Below are 18,512 nucleotides of genomic sequence, written 5' to 3'. Positions count from 1 at the left end.
TCTCTATCCAATAGTTGTTTCCCAAACTCAAACTGTCATTGCTTTTCTTGCTTCTCATCAGGAATTCTTCCAGTTCTTCCTCCACATGGCCTCAGATGTGAAATCTTTGTTTTAAACTCATCAATGACTTCCATTCCTGTAGGAGGAAAATCCAGCCTCCTTATACAGAAAACAGTAGCCTGGCCCTCACTCACCTCTCCATTTTTTTTTTTTTTTTGCCCAGGCATGCCACCTCCTTCTCCTACCCCATTCTCTCCTTGAACCTTACACACTAGCGGTTTAAACTTGCCCTTCCTCTAACTCACTGTGCTACTGGCTGCCTCTGGACATGGTGCTCCCTCTGGCCAGAGTGTTCCCACCCAGGTTACTCTTTACATACTTGAAATCTTTGCAATCCAGTACACAAGTTACAAGAAACCTCTTCTGAGCCACCTTCTCTCCCTCCTCCTTAGGTAGTCCTGATCACTCCTTCCTCTGTACTCCAGTCCACCCAGTGGATATTTCTATTAGAGCACTTATTGTACTTAGTTGTAAGAATTTGTTTTCAAGTCTCTCTTCTTTAAAGCCATTATGTACTCTTTGAAAATGGGTTTCTGTGTTACTTGACTTTGCACGCTTGGTGCCTAGCACAGCTCCTGGCCTGCAGCAGTCACTCAAAGATGTCACCAGACCAAAGGACAATCTCTGGCTTGGTGAATGATCTCACGGTCTACCATACTGAGATGAACTCCTCCTCATGTGGGACCCTTCTATCTCTTTCCTCCACTTCTTTTCCAGAGGAAGGTCTGTATGCCTCCTCTCTCTCTTCAATCTTGTTTCAAGGAAGAAATGTCCATGAACCTCTCCAAGGTCCACTGCAACCCCTGTGGCCAGGATCCAGCAGGCTCTCATTTCTCCTGTGCTTCACTCTGTAAGTATTGCACCTGTCTTCCAGCTTTTGTTTCTTTTGTTTCTACTTTGTCTTTTCTTTCTTGCCTACAAATAGGCTCTTTCTTTCCTATTAAGGTAAAATAAATCTCCTTTCCTAACTTTTCCTTGATCATCCTGTCTACAGAAATTTCCCCCTCCACCTCTATCCCTGTGCCTGCTTGCTCATTTACATAATTACTTTCTTAATTGTAGTTATCACAACATAATTCCTTAATTTTCTGTTAACTCATTTTTTGTCCCCACTAGAATGTAAGTTCCATGAGGGCTGGCACCTATCCCCAATGTCTAGCAAATTGCCTTATGCAGAGACTTTATTTATTCAATTTACCTGTTGGATAAATAAATGCATGAGTGAATAAGAGAATGAATAAATAAATCTATCTATCTTCTATTCAAACCCCCTTGAAATCTGCACTTGTAATGCTCTTTCCAGCCCATCTGGCTTCTAGCTCACTGCTCCACTGAAATTGTTCAGTGTTTCCCAGTGACTCCTTTGTTACCAAACCCGGTGGCCTTGCCATTTCTGTGCTGTTTGATAAACCTTCCTTGAAATTTTCTGTTACTGGTTTCTGAGACAATACAATGACATGGTTCTTCTCTCACACTTCTGATCATTCCTGTCACTTTCACTGACTCCTCTTCTTCCACTCAATTTCTTAATTGTTTTCTGGGAACTTGTCTATTCTAACACTATGCAACTCAGTTATCTCACCTATCCCAGATACTTCAGCTGTGATCTCCAAGTGAATGAACTGCAAACCTGCACCTCTATCATTAGCCTCTTTCTGAGCTCCATGTTGGCCTTGTGTATATTTCCAAATGCCAGTAACCCCAAACTCACCACAACTCCAAAACAAATCTACGAACTTCCCTCTTCCTGGGTTCCATATTTCAGCCAATGACAGCATCCTCCTCCCACTCACGTAGACTTTCATCCTGACTCTGATCATCTCTCTGGCACTTCCCACTTATCAGTCACCAAGTCCTGTCAATGATTGTACTGCCAGATCTCTGACTTTAATTGCCATCCTTTCTTTTCCATTGGAATTCAGCCTTCATATAATCTCTAAAGCAACCTTCCTGAGATACCAATTCTGAACACCCCAAGCCTCTGTTCAAAAAACCGTGATTGCATAGAAAACTTTTGGAAGGATTGATAAGAATGTACAATTTGAATTTTGTACCGTAATCGTGACTTAGTATTATAATTTTATAAGAGTCTAATTTGAAAATACCTTCTCTTGCCTGCCAAATTTATAAACTTCTCCACTAAATCATTTTTCCATCCACAATATGATGATCCCAACCTAACTTTCCAGTTAGTTAGTTTTCACTTACTCCATGCTCTAGCCAAATACATTATTTATTATATATGCTCCCTTTTTTTTTTGATTCATGGTTAAACTAGTATAGGAGGAAACAGGTAGAATAAAAAGATGCCTTTTAATGTAATTATCATAAAGCATTGGTCTTCAATGAAGTTTATTTGCACATGTATAGCTCAGAAAATTGAGTTCATAAGGACCCTTATGGAGTCCATTGCACCTTTCACCACCTCCACCAGAACAGGCATGGATATGGCTGAGAGACCCACATACAGTTCACATCACAGGACTCTGTGCAGACAACCCTCAGTACCAGCTCAGAGCTGGGTAGACTCCCTGAGTGGTTAGACCCAGAAGACAGACAACAATCATTGCAGTTCAGTTCACAGGAAGCCACATCCACAGAAAAAGTGGGAGAGTACTACATCAAGGGAGCACCCTGTGGGACAAAAAAATCTGAACAACAGCCTTCAGCCCTAGACCTTCCCTCTGACAGAGCCTACCCGAACAAGAAGGAACCAGAAAACCAACCCTGGTAATATGATAAAACAAGGCTTGTCAACACCCCCCAGAAATCACACTAATTCACCAACAATGGATCCAAACAAAGAAGAAACCCCTGATTTACCTGAAAAAGAACCCAGGAGGCTAGTTATTAAGCTATTCAGGAAGAGACCAGAGAAAGGCAAAGTCCAGTGCAAGGAAATCCAAAAAATGATACAAGAAGTGAAGGGAGAAATATTCAAGGAAATAGACAGCTTAAATAAAAAAACAATGAAAACTTCAGGAAACTTTGGATACACTTTTAGAAATGCAAAATGCTCTGGAAAGTCTCAGCAGTAGAGTTGAACAAGTAGAAAGAAAGAATTTCAAAGCTTGAAGACAAGGTCTTCAAATTAACCCAACCCAACAAAGAGAAAGAAAAAAGAATAAGAAAATATGAACAAAGCCTCTAAGAAGTCTGGCATTATGTTAAATGACCAAACATAAGAATAATCAGTGTTCCTGAGGAAGAACACAGTGCTAAAAGCTTGGAAAACATATTTGGGGGAATAATCGAGGAGGAGACCTAGACCTGTAAATACAGGAAGCACAACGAACACCTGGGAAATTCATCACAAAAAGATCTTCACCTAGGCACATTTTCTTCAGGTTATCCAAAGTTAAGACGAAGGAAAGAATCTTAGGAGCTATGAAACAGAAGCACTAGGTAACCTATAAAGGAAAACCTATCAGATTAACAGCGTATTTCTCAGCAGAAACTCTACAAGCTAGAAGGGATTGGGACCCTATCTTCAGCCTCCTCAAACAAAACAATTATCAGCCAAGAATTTTGTATCTAGTGAAACTAAGCATTATATATGAAGGAAAGATACAGTCTTTTTCAGACAAACAAATTCTTAGAGAATTCACCATTACCAAGCCACCACTACAAGAACTGCTAAAAGGAGCTCTAAATATTGAAACAAATCCTGGAAACACATCAAAACAGAACCACTTTAAAGTATAAATTGCACAGAACCTATAAAACAAAAACACAAGTTAAAAAGCAAAACTAAAAAACAACAAAGTACACAGGCAACAAAGAGCATGATGAATGTAATGGTATCTCACATTTCAATACTAACATTGAATGCAAGTGGCTTAAATGCTCCACTTAAAAGATACAGAACCGCAGAATGAATGAGAACTCACCAACCAACTATCTGCTTCCTTCAGGAGACTCACCTAACACATAAGTACTCACATAAACTTAAAGTAAAGGGGTGGGAAAAGGCATTTCATGCAAAAGCGAGCAGGGGTATCTATTCTTATATCAGACAATAAAAACTTTAAGGCAACAATGGTTAAAAGAGAAAAAGAGGGGCATTATAAAGTGGTAAAAGTCATTGTCCAACAGGAAACTATCACAATCCTGAACATATATGCACCTAACACTGGAGATCCCGAATTCATAAAACAATTACTAATAGACTTAAGAAATGAGATAGACAGCAACAAAGTAACACTGGGGACTTCAATACTCCACTGACAGCACTAGACAACTCATTAAGACAGAAAATCAACAAAGAAACACTGGATTTCAACTATACCTCGGAACAAATGGACTTAGCAGATGTATACAGAACATTTCATCCAACAACCACAGAATACACATTGTATTCAACAGTGCATGGAATTTTCTCCAAGATAGACCATATGACAGGCCATAAAATGAGCCTCAATAAATTTTAAAAAATTGAAATTATATCAAACACTCTCTCAGACCACAGTGGAATAAGACTAGAAGTCAACTCCAAAAGGAACTTTCAAAACCATGCAAATACATGGAAATTGAATAACCTGCTCCTGAATGAACATTGGGTCAAAAATGAAATCAAGATGGAAATTAAAAAATTCTTTTAACTGAATGACAATAATGACACAACCTATCAAAACTCTGGGATACAGCTAAGGCGGTGCTAAGAGGAACATTCATAGCCATAAACACCTACATCAAAGAGTAAGAAAGAGCACAAACAGACAATCTAAGGTCACACCTCAAGGAACTACAGAAACAAGAACAAACCAAATCCAAACCCAGTACAAAAAAGGAAGTAACCAAGATCAGAGCAAAACTAAATGAAATAGAAACAAACAAACAAAAATATATAAAAGATAAATGAAACAAAAACTGGCTCTTTGAAAAGATATGTAATATTGACAGACCATGAGCAAGATTAACCAAGAAAAGAAGAGAGAAAATCCAAATAACCTCACTAAGAAATGAAACAGGAGATATTAAAACTGACACCACTGAAATACAAAAGATCATTCAAGGCTACTATGAACACCTTTATGCACATAAGCTAGAAAACCTAAAAGAGATGCATAAATTCCTGGGAAAATACAATCCCTTAGCTTAAGTCAGGAAGCATTAGATATCCTGAACAGGCCAATAATAAGCAGTGAGATTGAAATGGTAATTAAAAAATCACCAACAATAAAAAGTCCACGACCAGAAAAATTCATTGCAGAATTCTACCAGACATTCCAGACATTCAAATAACGAGTACCAATCCTTTTGAAATGATTCCACAAGACAGAGAAAGAAGGAACTCCCCTCAATTAATTCTATGAACCCATATCACCCTAATACCAAAACCAGGAAAGGACACAACCAAAAAAGAAAACTACAGACTGATATCCTTGATGAACATAGATGCTAATAGATGTTAAAATAGATGCTAAAATAGAAATAGATGTGAAAATCCTTAACAAAATACTAGCTAACAGAATCCAACAACGTATCAAAAAGATAATCCACCATGATCAAGTGGGTTTCATACGAAGGATTCAGGGATGGTTTAACACACACAAGTCAATAAATGTGATACACCACATAAACAGAATTCAAAACAAAAATCACATGATCATCTCAGTAGGTGCAGAGAAAGCATTCAACAAAATCCAGCCTCCCTTTATGATTAAAACCCTCAACAAAATCGGCATACATGGGACATATCTTAATGTAATAAAAGCCATCTATGACAAACCCACAGCCAACATAATACTGAATGGGGAAAAGTTGAAAGCACCTTCTCTGAGATCTGGAAGAAGAAAAGGATGCTCACTCTCACTACTCTTCTTCAACATAGTACTGGAAGTCCCAGCCAGAACAATCAGACAAGAGAAAGAAATAAAGGGCATCCAAATGGTAAAAAGGAAGTCAAACTGTCTTTGTTTGCTGATGATATGATTGTTTACCTTGAAAACCCTAAGGACTCCTCCAGAGAGCTCCTAGAACTGATAAAATAATTCATCAAAGTTTCCAGATAAAAGATTAATGTACACAAATCAGTACACAAAAGAGTACAGTACTCTTCTATACACCAGTAGCTACTAACTGGGGAATCAAATAAAAAACTCAACCCCTTTTACAATAACTGCCAAAAATAAATACTCATGAATATACCTAACAAAGGAGTTGAAAGACCTCTACAAGGAATACTACAAAACACTGCTGAAAGAAATCATAGACAACATCAGCAAATGGAAACACATCCCACGCTCATGGATGAGTAGAATCAATGTTGTGAAAATGACCATAGTGCCAAAATCAATCTACAAATTCAATGCAATCCCCATCAAAATACCACCATTATTCTTCACAGTTAGAAAAAAAGAGTTTTAAAATTCATATAGAACCAAAAAAAAAAAAAAAAAAAAAAAAGTCCGCATAGCCAAAGCAAGACTAAGCAAAAAGAACAAACCTGAAGGCATCACACTACCTAATCTCAAACTATACTATAAAGCCATAGTCACCAAAATAGTGTGGCACTGGTATAAAAATAGGCACATAGACCAATGGAACAGAATAGAGAACCCAGAAATAAACCCAAATACTTACAGCCAACTGATCTTTGACAAAGTAAACAAAAACATAAAGTGGGGAAAGGACACCCTTTTCAACAAATGGTGCTGGGATAATTGGCTACCCACATGTAGAAGAATGAAACTGGATCCTCATCTCTCACCTTATACAAAAATCAACTTGAGATGGATTAAGAGCTTAAACCTAAGACCTAAAACTGTAAAAATTCTAGAATATAACATTGGAAAAACCCTTCTAGACATTGGCTTAGGCACAGATTTCATGACCAAGAACGTAAAAGCAAATACAATAAAAGCAAAGATAAATAGCTGGGACCTAATTAAAGTAAAGAGCTTTTGTACTGCAAAAGGAGCAATCAGCAGATTAAACAGATAACCCACAGAGTGGGAGAAAATCATCACAATCTATACCTCTGACAAAGGACTAATATCCAGAAATTACAACAGTCAAACAAATCAGCAAGAAAAAACAAACAAACAACCCTATCAAAAAATGGGCTAAGGACATGAACAGACAATTCTCCAAAGAAGAAATACAAATGGCCCAGAAACATATGAAAACATGCTCAACATCACTAATGATCAGGGAAATGCAAATCAAAACCACAATGCGATAGCACCTTACTCCTGCAAGAATGGCCATAATCAAAAAATAAAAAAAACAGTAGATGTTGGTGTGGATGCAGTGATCAGGGAACACTTCTACACTGCTGGTGGGAATGTAAACTAGTACAACCATTACGGAAAACAGTGTGGAAATTCCTCATGAATAATTTAAGTTCTTAAATAAAATTTAAGAACTAAAAGCAGAACTACCATTTGATCCAGCAATCCCACTACTGGGTCTCTACCCAGAGGAAAATAAGTCATTATTCAAAAAAAAAATACTTGCACACACATGTTTATGGCAGTACAATTCACAATTGCAAAATCGTGGAACCAACCCAAATGCCCATCAGTCAATGAGTGGAAAAACAAACTGTGGTATATATGTGTAATAGAATACTACTCAACTATAAAAAGGAATGAATTAACAGCATTTGCAGTGACTTGGGTGAGATTAGAGACTATTATTCTAAGTGAAGTAACTCAAGAATGGAAAACCAAATATTATATGTTCTCACTGATATGTGGGAGCTAAGCTATGAGGATGCAAAGACATAAGAATGATACAATGGACTTTGGGGACTTGAGGGGAAGAGTGGGAGGCAGGCGAGGGATAAAATATGGTGCAGTGTTTACTGCTCGGGTAACGGGTGCACCAAAATCTCACAAATCACCACTAAAGAACTTACTCATGTAACTAAATATCCACTGTACCCCAATAACTTATGGAAAAGTAAAAAAAAATAAATAAAAAATAAAAAATAAAGTGTACCAGAGGTCATCTGCTTCTAGTTTTAAAAACATTGAGCTCAAAGTACATATCTATAGATGCACCCTGAATTGGAAACATTAATTTGCAACTATTCCATAGCACGACTCAAGTTTCTTAAGATATGCTTAATTCACTGAAATGAGGCCTCGATGCAAGATGTTCTTCAGATGTCTGGAAGGAACCACAGTAATGATGATTTGTGTTTAGCTAATTTGCTATTAGGGTTCCTGTTTCCCAACATCCATAGATTCCAGGGTCCAGGGCCCAGTTCCAGTGTATGGAGGACTTCTGGCAGTCAGTCACCTTACTTTTTCCTGTTCTGGGTGTTGAATTCCCAGGCAAACAGCCAACCATCTGGACTGTGAACCTGATCACTTGCTTTTCTTTTTCTCTTCCCACTCTGCTGTATACATGCTGTACATTTTCAGGATGATGATTTCCCAGTCAACCAGAGGATGACCTAGATCCATATATGCTCATCTCTCCCCCATTCCAGAGACAACCTTCCTCTCCAAATTAGAAAATGAGCTGTGCATGCCACTGTCTGCCACTAGCTCTAAAGTTTGGAGGTCCACATCCCCTAACTAGAATTCTATCAAAGGGAAAGAGAACTACCCATCCACTAGCATCTGGTTGACATCCTTCCTTTACCGAGCTATGGCTACTAACTCATACCTCAAGGAAGAACATCTGGAATACATAAAAAAAATCTTTTCAAATCATTTTATTGTTTTCCTTCTTATTAGAGAAATTTATTAGAAACCCAATATATTTTTCTAATTACAATACAATTACTCTCTCACTGTACAACTACAATAGTATGGCAATAGAGTGTTGTGTATGAAATAGGCTGTTTGGGGAAAGCTAACAACCTTGAATAGTTTTATTTTTACAGGAAACCATATTTTGGTTTTCAAATAGCCAAATGTATGCAAGCTTTTGAAACATAATTACAGATGTTATGATTTAAGCTTTCTAACACACATGTATATATGCACATACTTATGGACAAAGGCTGAATGGAAACATGGAAAAAGGAAAAATGTCAATGTGCAAAGTGTTGACAAAATGTTCTCCTTAATAATGTTACTATATTCATTTATGCAATTAAAAATTACCTTAGCAATAGATAACTGCAAAAAAATTGTCATCTCCTCCCTAAAGGTCACCCTTCTGCATAACCATGATACGCTTTTCTATGTTCTCATAACATCTTATATACAAATCTTAATGTAATAGTCACATTGGAGCATAACGTATAGTTATTTGCTTATGTGTCTATTTTTCCAATTAACTATAATTTATTTAAGGACAGAGATTATCTCTTGTTAGTGTCTGTACACTATACTAGTTCAATAGCACACTGCCATGGAGTAGGTATTTAGCAAATTGTTGAATGAATGAAAAATGAATGAGTAGGTAAATTTCTTCATGTGGTGTAGTGGAATTAACACATTCACATACTCAGCCAGTTAGGATAAAAATACATAAATATCATCTACGAAACTTGAAAACTTTGGTCAAAGCAGAAAATAATGTTTTTTGAAGTAGAAATTACAAATAATTTCTAAGTGCATCTGGAGGAAGAGTAAACAAGAGATTTAGGGTTTTGTTCCTTTGGCGTATTCCCTGATTTCAGGCCTCAGATGTTTTCACTTCCTCAAATTTTTGTTTTTGTTTTTGTTTTTGTTTTCTCAGCTTTTCCTGATAAAACTATTTCCTTTCTCCAAGGTTTCCAAGGTTTTGACCTGATCATGTATTACCCGAACCATGAGGACTCTGATGGAAGAGTTATCAATGATGACAACTTTGGTGGAAATGGTCTATAGATTCAGGCAGATATGGCTGCATCACCATCGTATAAGGGAGGAGATAAGACTCCTAGAGGGAAAAAATGTAGGGTAATAGGGTTTGGGACTGAAGAAAGGACCACTGGAAATGTCTATGGTAAAAAGATCTTAATTAAGCAAATGAAATATTATGAACAGAGCAATGTGAATCAGTTAGTTCAGTATTTCCTAAACCTGCTTGATAACAAGTGATCACCAGGAGGTGATCCTCACACCCATATACCCACATCTACCTCTGTGCCTATAGAGCCTTCCTTCCTTCCTTCCTTCCTTCCTTCCTTCCTTCCTTCCTTCCTTCCTTCCTTCCTTCCTTCCTTCCTTCCCTCCCTCCCTCCCTCCCTCCCTCCCTCCCTCCCTCCTTCCTTCCTTCCCTCCCTCCCTCCCTACCTCCCTCCTTCCTTCCCTCCCTCCCTCCCTCCCTTCCTTCTAGCATATTCACTAAATGTGAATGTCTATGATGGGAATAAGATTGCTCATCATTGTGTAGGGAGTTAAAGGAAATACAAAATGTAGTCCCAGACTCTACAGGCTACTACTTGATGCAATTTACAAATTTGTAAACTTTCATTGCTGATTTGAGTATTTTACCTAGCTGCATAATCAGGCATGGTGTGTGTGTGTGTGTGTGTGTGTGTGTTTCTGTTGTTTTGTTTGCTTGCTTTTTAAACCCTGCTGTAGTTTGGATATGGTTTGTTTGTCCCTATCAAATCTCATGTTGAAATTTGATTCCCAAAGTGGTGGTGTTGAGAGGTGGGGCCCCGTGGGAGGAGCTTATGTCATGGGGTAGACCCCTTGTGAATGGCTTGGTTCTTGTATTAGTCCATTCTTATGCTGCAAATAAAGATATACCCAAAGCCAGGTGTGGTGGCTCATGCCTATAATCCCAACACTTTGGGAGGCCGAGGCAGGCAGATCACCTGAGGTCAGGAGTTTGAGACCAGCCTGACTAACAGGGAGAAACCCCATCTCTACTAAAAATAGGAAAAATTAGCCGAGTGTTGTGGCACATGCCTGTAATCCTAGCTACTTGGGAGGCCAAGGCAGGAGAATTGCTTGAACCTGGGAGGCAGAAGTTGCGGTGAACTGAGATTATGCCATTGCACTCCAGCCTGGACAACAAGAGTGAGACTCTATCTCAAAAAAAAAAAAAAAAAAAAAAAAAAAAAAAGACATACTTGAGACTGGGTAATTTATAAAGGAAAGAGGTTTAATTCGCTCACAGTCCCACATAGCTAGAGAGGCCTCACAATCCTGGCAGAAGGTAAATGAGGAACAAAGTCAGGTCTTACATGTGGCAGGCAAGAGGGCATGTGCAGGGGAACTTCTCTTTATAAAGCTATCAGATCTCATGAGACTTATTCACTATCACAAGAACAGCACAGGAAAGACCCACTCCCATGATTCAGTTGCCTCCCACCGGGTCCCTCCTACGACATGTGAGAATTATGGGAGCTACAATTCAAGACGAGATTTGGGTGGGGACACAGTCAAACCATATCAGTTCTGTTTTCAAGGAATTGAGTGAACTCTTGCTCTCCTGAGACTGGATTGGTTCTGTGGGGGAATGGATTAGTTCCTGAGGGGCAGGACTATTATAAAGTCAGGACACCCCTTCGGTTTTGACCCTCTTTGCATGTATCTACTTGCCCTTTAATCTTTTCCACCATATTTTGACACAGCACACAAGCCCTCACCAGAAGCTGAGCAGATGCTGGCACCTTGCTTCTTGTACAGCCTGCAGAACGTGAGCTAAATAAATCTCTTTTGAAAATAAATTACCGAGTCTCAGGTATGCCTTTATAATAACACAAAACATACTAAGTCAAATAGCAATTGAATAATGTTGGATAATCAAGCCGAATCATTACATCTCCTTAAAAAGTCCCCAATTCTTTTCCGCTTGGGAATTTTGAAGGAAAATTTGAGTATTTTATATATGATAATGCCTTTTCTTAAAAAACTGTTTCTGCAAACTCCAACATTATTTTCACTCTGTGCATTCAGTGTGCTAAGGGAGCATCTTGGAAATCTTTGGTTTGAATGAGCTGTAACTTTAGCCTCTGCCGATATTCTGACCAGCACCCTTTTCATTTTTAGGCCCTTTTTTGATCCAATCAGTCGCTTACTTTTTGAAATTGAAGTTTCTGGGTTGCAAATAAGTAATTTGTATTTGTAACATCATTAATAAATGAATACATGCCTCTACTCGAAATGGATTAAGAGAAAATAAATATAACACTACAAATGGAAGCCTGTGGTAAGGAAGTCTATTGAACTTGAATTGTGGGAGGCCTTCATGTGCCCCTGGATCCTCTCTCATTTATTTATTTTGAGGACAGAGCTAAGCACTAGCAGGTAGTAATACATAACAACTCTGATTAGTGCTAAAAGGTTTGTGAATTTAGTAGGAACTCCTCCACCGAATAGTAAACTTCTTGAAGGGAAAGACCTGGCTTTACTCCCCAGTACTTGTCAACATAGAGTGTCACACAGTAGATACACATAGATGTTTGTCGGACTTAAATTTGATTAAGGGATTCCTAGGAATAATTGTTTTCTCTAGGTATGAGTCACAAAAGTGAGGTAATTGGTTCTTAGGTGAGTTATAATTTATTCTCTTTCCACTCCTCCAATACATTGGTGAAAAGCAATAATAACAAGTGTTTGGCTAGCAAGTTTTTCACAGAATTAATCCAGTTTACTGCTTGTAAAACTTTTGTCTCTCTTCATGCATCTTTTCCTAATACGGTAAATAACGCATTTCAGAGAGTGTTTTCTTGACTTGGTTTTACTATTAGTTAATTCTTTTAAAATGTCCCATTTTCACTATCAGAAGTTGCTCACTTCTTGTTGGGAGCTGTGGTTTATTGAGGAGGGGGAGTTCCTTTAAGGCTAGTAATACTTTGGAATCCCCAGGGATGGTCCATGACAAAAGAGATTAGAATTCTGAAGCAACACCCTTCAAACCACAAGTAGTCCGTCTATCATCTGAGTCATAGTCATCAACCAGGTCTGACTGAACATAAAAAGGGGGGAGAAAAGGAAGAAATCCTCATAAAAGTACATTGTACCCAGTAAAAAATTATTGCCATGCTTTAGAATTTTGACAATCAACCCACTGAAACATTTTATACTTAAAATTCCAAAGAGATTGCCATATCAAGTCCCTACCATAAACTTTCCTGTATTATGTTAAGTATTTTTAGTTTTATTAATTTTGTTGAACACCTATTCTTTAAGTTGGTTTATAACTTCCTTGGTGGGTATTTTTTTTTTTTTCTGAAGAAATGTTTCTAACATCTCAAGATTCAGATTACTTAAGGTACTTTTTATAGGTATCTACATTCCAATGAAATACAAAAAATTGAATTTATCTGAAAAAACATAAGCCATCAAATCATTTGTCAGAGCTGATCTATGTGGATGATAGGTCTGCATAGGCTTATAGATCACAGCTATGCACCTTAATCATTGAAGGGGTCCTGGAAGGGAAATTTATGTTATCTTAGAGAGCAACAAAAGCCAGGGGACAATCAAATGAAAATCCTTTTCCTTTCATAAATAACTTAATAATTAGCATTTATGAGAATAGCTGAGTAATTTTGGCTATTAACCAAACCTTTTTTATCCTGTTTTATGGCCCAGGCTTGGCTGACAAGTTGCCGAACCGTGAGTGTATATATAAATATATATATATATTTTTTTTTTCCTGCTGTCACAACCACCTGTTTTAGACTTAGCTTTCATTTTGTGTGTGTGTGTGTGTGTGTGTGTTATCTTTTGCTCTCACAGGCAAAAAAAAAAAAAAAAAAAAAAAAAATCCTTAATTTGTAAGAAATACAATTTCTTACAAATAATAAATAAAATTCAGGTTCATGAGCCCTGAATTTATATGCCAACTTTAGAGCTTTTTAGCAGTAGGATTTGGGCTACTTACTTAACAGACTCCCTCCTTCCACTCTCCCTCCTCACAAAGTCATCCTTACCTCTAAAATGCAGGTAATTAGACTGACCGCCTAGAGTTGTAATGGGCAGATGTAAAAACATAATGCTAAGTTTCCAGCATCATGGTAGATGAACAAATGGTGATGTCCTCCAGCAGAAAGTCAATGTGGCCTACAAGAAAGGGCAGGGGAGAGGGGCTCCCAAGACCCACATTGAAGTCCTGGCTCTACAACTTACTAGCTGCCCACATTGGGAATTCTCCTAAACCTTCTCTGCATCTCAGTTTCTTCATTTGTAAAATGGGCAGAATATTCCTTAATCTACCTCTCTAAGTGGTTTAAACGAAATAATTTTGTGAAACTGCCTTATAAAAATGATGAGATGTTAAAATGTTATTAATATGATGACAAAATTTTTGGAGTTAACTTTTTTTCCCTCTGGGGAATAGTATTGTTTCAACTGGAGTTCAATGGTTCCCTTTTGCTGAAGGTAGTGGCATTTCTCTCTTTTTTTTTCTTTTTTCTGAGTGACTCAGTTGGCACTTGTTATGAGCTATCTTGTAGGTTTTCTTTTTTTTCTTTTCTTTTTTTTGGCACCTCGACTCTGTTTTCATTTTTTCAAGAGTAAGGACCCAATTTTAAACTTTGTGGGCTGCATGCTGAGAGCTCGTAGGTGGAGCTGAAGGGGAAATCCTCCCTGGGGCACCATACTTAGTGTGGGAAGGGCCAGGGTTGTGGAGTAGAGCAGAGATGGTTTTCAGAGAGAATAGGAAAGAAAAACAGGAACTTTGATGACATGGAGAAATTCTGAGATGCAGGGGAACATTGAGGGGCTTCCATGGACTTGCCTTCATCTTAGCAAGAAAGAAGGCCAACAAGATGAGGGAAAGAGAGTGGAAGGGAGTTGGGATCTTAGGGGCTATATGTCAAAGTGTCATGTTAACAGAATAACCAGCATATAGCTGACACTAAAAAAGTTTCTTAACTTTGAGATGAGTAGAAAATATTATTTCATTATTTCATTATTCATGTCATATAATATTAGCATAGATAATAATATATAATAATAGTAACAGCATGTATTAGGTACTGAGAACAGCCTTACTAAGTAGGTGCTATGATTATCCTTATTTTAAAGATGAGAAAACTGAAATTTTGGAAGGAAGTTCTGAAACACTATTGTGGGGCATAGAGTATCAAGTTTAGTAAGGAAAAGTAAAATGATTATAAGAGAGAATCAAGGGTCCAACTGAAGATGGATGGCATGAGTTTAAGACAAAACTCTCAGCACAATTCCATGTTTACCTCAGCAATGTACTGCAACTTGGTGCAGTTGGTTGAGTTGACTGAGACTTAGAATACAATGGTTAGGAAAACATCAATCTCTTTGCACTCCACATTGGACTTCATGACTATGAGTCATGTCATATAGAGGAGGCAAGTTTTTCAGTGGAGATAGGAACAACTGAAATATGTTCTTCAGCCTAGTGGAGACAAGTAATTGTCATTGGCCGGTGAGTGTTTGAGATACTTCAAAGCATGGATTGTGCTTCACCCCACCCTCTCTAGCTTACTCCTTGGCTAATGGCCTGCATGATCTTAACTTCATTCTGGAAATACTGGTTAAGAGGATTCGGGACAGGCCATTTGGAGGCTGGTGAACCTGACAACCTACGCAACCTACATTTGCACAGCCCAGTTATTTTCTGACTAATGGGTCAGAAAGAGGGGGCAGAAGAGGAGAGAGAAATCTTCACCAAACAAACAGCTGGGCCGTCTGGGTGGAGTTGCTTAAGGCCGTCGCAAAAAACCAATCACATCATTTATCTCTCATTTAATAAGGGCAAGGCAGGGATACTAGCTGTGAGACGCTTCTGCTCCGGGAAAGGTAGGAGCATTTGAACAATCTCTCCAGTATAGGGGAAGGGGGACATTGGAGTAGAAGTTGGATTGTTGAGTCACAAAGCAAATAGGTATCTTTTTATTCTAATTAACTTGAGAAAGAAAGAATTTGGTGTTATATCAACCCAGTGCTTAAACTTTTTGCCTTCGTTCTATAAAAACTATTTGTGAAAATTGTGCCATTATGACTTATTTTTTGATCCGGATAATGGAGCATTCTCTAAAGGGAGCAGATGGATTGATGAGGAGATTCAGAATAGTGTCAATTGTTAGGAAAGAGGGTTTCCCTGTTGGCCTGGGGGTGAGGGGAGAGGCTCTGACAAAGGTGCTTGGTCCCCAGCCACGCTGTATGTGGTTCTTGTCTGCCTGGGTCCATGTGAAGAGACACTGCCAGATTGATTTGGGATGTGTCCTGGGCAGTGAGACTTTTGAAAGTGCGCTGGTTGATTCTAGTGCACAATCCAGTTGAGAACCACTGTTTAGGGAGCAGGGTGCCTAAATTATGATATAAAAAGAAGCTTTTTATGGGAAAGACTCTCTATCTCTCTTCTTTAGCACCAGGAAAGGAACTAGTATTAGTGATAGGAAGTGATAATCAATGGGAAGCCAATTGGGGCTCAAAGGAAAGAAAGCTTTGATGCTTGGTACTGAAATGGAAGTGGCGTGGTAAGTGGAGAAGCCCCTGATGCGGGAGATGATCAAGGAGAAGGTGGACAACCATTGACTGGGAAGGCTGAACTAGCCCAGTGACGGCTAGATAGTGACAGGAGGACCGGAAGCAACCTCAAGTCCCTTCCCCTTCACTCAGAGCCACTCAGTTTTCTCTCTTTTTCTGTATTGGGTTGGGTTTCCCCATAAAGATTTTCTTTGAAGAAAGCGTCTGCTGAAAAAAAAACTTTTAAAACCACATAACTAGTTGACCTTTATGGCTATTACCAACCTGAAGTTCTATAGCATTAAATCTTCTCTGATGTTTTCTAAGAAACCAGGCTACTGATTGATCCATTCTTCCAAAGGCCAAGGGGGAAAGGAAGGAGAGCTTAGAAGGGTGGAAAGCATGAGTAGAAGAGGGAGACTTCTGTTAGCTGAGGGCCCTTAACCCTGTCTAGGCTTGGAACCACCTGGGAACTTTTCAGTAAGACACCCTCCCAAACCAGTGATATCAGTCTCTGGGGATAGATGCCCGGGTATGGGTATTCATGAAATGCAGCAGAGTTGAGAACCACTGGCTTAATGATGGGCACTGAGGAGAATTCTTTTTATACATCGAAGCCAAACATGTTAGACAACCAACACGGCAGTTCTTAAACTCCAGGTGCATCAGAATCACCTAGACTTGTTCAGACAGATCGCTGGGCTCCACCCCCAGAGTTTCTGATTTAGTAGGCCTGTGACAAAGCCAAGAATTTGCATTTTTAACAAGTTCCAGGTGGTGCTGACACTGCTGATCTGGGGAACCACACTTTGAGAACCACTGCTTTAACAAAAGGAATTTACTTTTGACCTTAAAAACAACTCCCTAACATTGGCAAGTAATTGATAGTGTGCACCCTTGTTATGATATGATGAGAATGGCACTTGGCCTCTGTGGTCTCCCTCCCATCAAATGCATTAACCCAGTCTAATCATGAGAAAAACATCAGACAAATCCCAACAGAAGGACATTCTACAACATATCTGACCAGTAATCCTCAGAACTATCAAGGTCAGCAAAGTCAAGGAAAGTCCAAGAAACTGCCACAGTTAAGAGGGCCCTAAGGAGACATGACTACTAAATGCAATGTGGTATCCTGGATGGGATCCTGGAGTAGAAAAAGCACATTAGGGGCTGGGCATGGTGACTCACCCCTGTAATCCCAGCACTTTAGGAAGCTGAGGCAAGCAGATCACTTGAGGTAAGGAGTTCGAAGCCAACCTGGCCAAGATGGTGAAACTCTATCTCTGCTAAAAATAGAAAAATTAGCTGAGTGTGTTGGTGGGCACCTGTAATCCCAGCTACTTGGGAGACTGAGGCAGAAGAATCACTTAAACCCAGGAGGTGGAGGCTGCAGTGAGCCAAGATCATGCCACTGCACTCCAGTCTGGGCAGCAGAGTGAGATTCCATCTCAAAAAAGAAAAGAGAAAAAAGACATTAGGAAAAAACTGAGGAAATAATGTATCAATACTGATTCATTGGTCGTGACAAAGGTACCATATTAATGTAATATGTTAACAATAGGGGAAACTCAGTATTAGGTAGGGAGCTCTCTGTACCATTACTGTACTAATTACATTAATTCTATAATTTTAAAACTATTCTAAGATAAGCAGTTTATTTGGAAAAAAAAAAAAAAAAGAACTTCCTGACTGCTACAATACAGACCATTCCCGATCGTGGTTATGGAGGAGGTATCTTCAAAAGCATCAAGGTAAAAATATCAAATAATTGTATTTGTTTGAATGAAAACTTATCTGGATATAGGAGGTGAGTTACATAACATACCTTTATCTGTTTTTCTACGTGCTTATGTGACTCAGATGATTGTGTGACTTTGAAATAATTTTTAAGGTCGATACTTTATATATACATATAGCATATAGATATTATACATAATACAAATATAGTATACATATGTGTATCAGCATACTTACAGCTGGTATGAAAGATAAGGTAGCTGATGCCTCTCAGTTTATTAGGATGCAGCTGCAGTGGGAATACAATTTTAATTAGAAAAGGTACCTGTCATAATGACTTAATATTCTTGGTAGACATTTTCAACCTTTTGATTATGCCTATCTGGAAACCATCACAATGGTGGTCTTTCTTTC

General features: G+C 38.5%; 1 long non-coding RNA gene across 1 annotated transcript in view; it reads left to right on the top strand.

The window, feature by feature from the left end:
- LOC105465699 (uncharacterized) overlaps window positions 1–18,512 on the top strand; it is a 45,474-nt gene that overhangs the window by 21,414 nt on the left and 5,548 nt on the right. The gene's annotated exons all lie outside the window — the stretch shown is intronic.

Source organism: Macaca nemestrina, chromosome 5, assembly GCF_043159975.1.
Source record: "Macaca nemestrina isolate mMacNem1 chromosome 5, mMacNem.hap1, whole genome shotgun sequence".
In the NCBI taxonomy this organism is placed as follows: Eukaryota; Metazoa; Chordata; class Mammalia; order Primates; family Cercopithecidae; genus Macaca; species Macaca nemestrina.
Note: the sequence above shows the minus strand (reverse complement) of the source record. Positions and strands in the feature narration are given on the sequence as shown.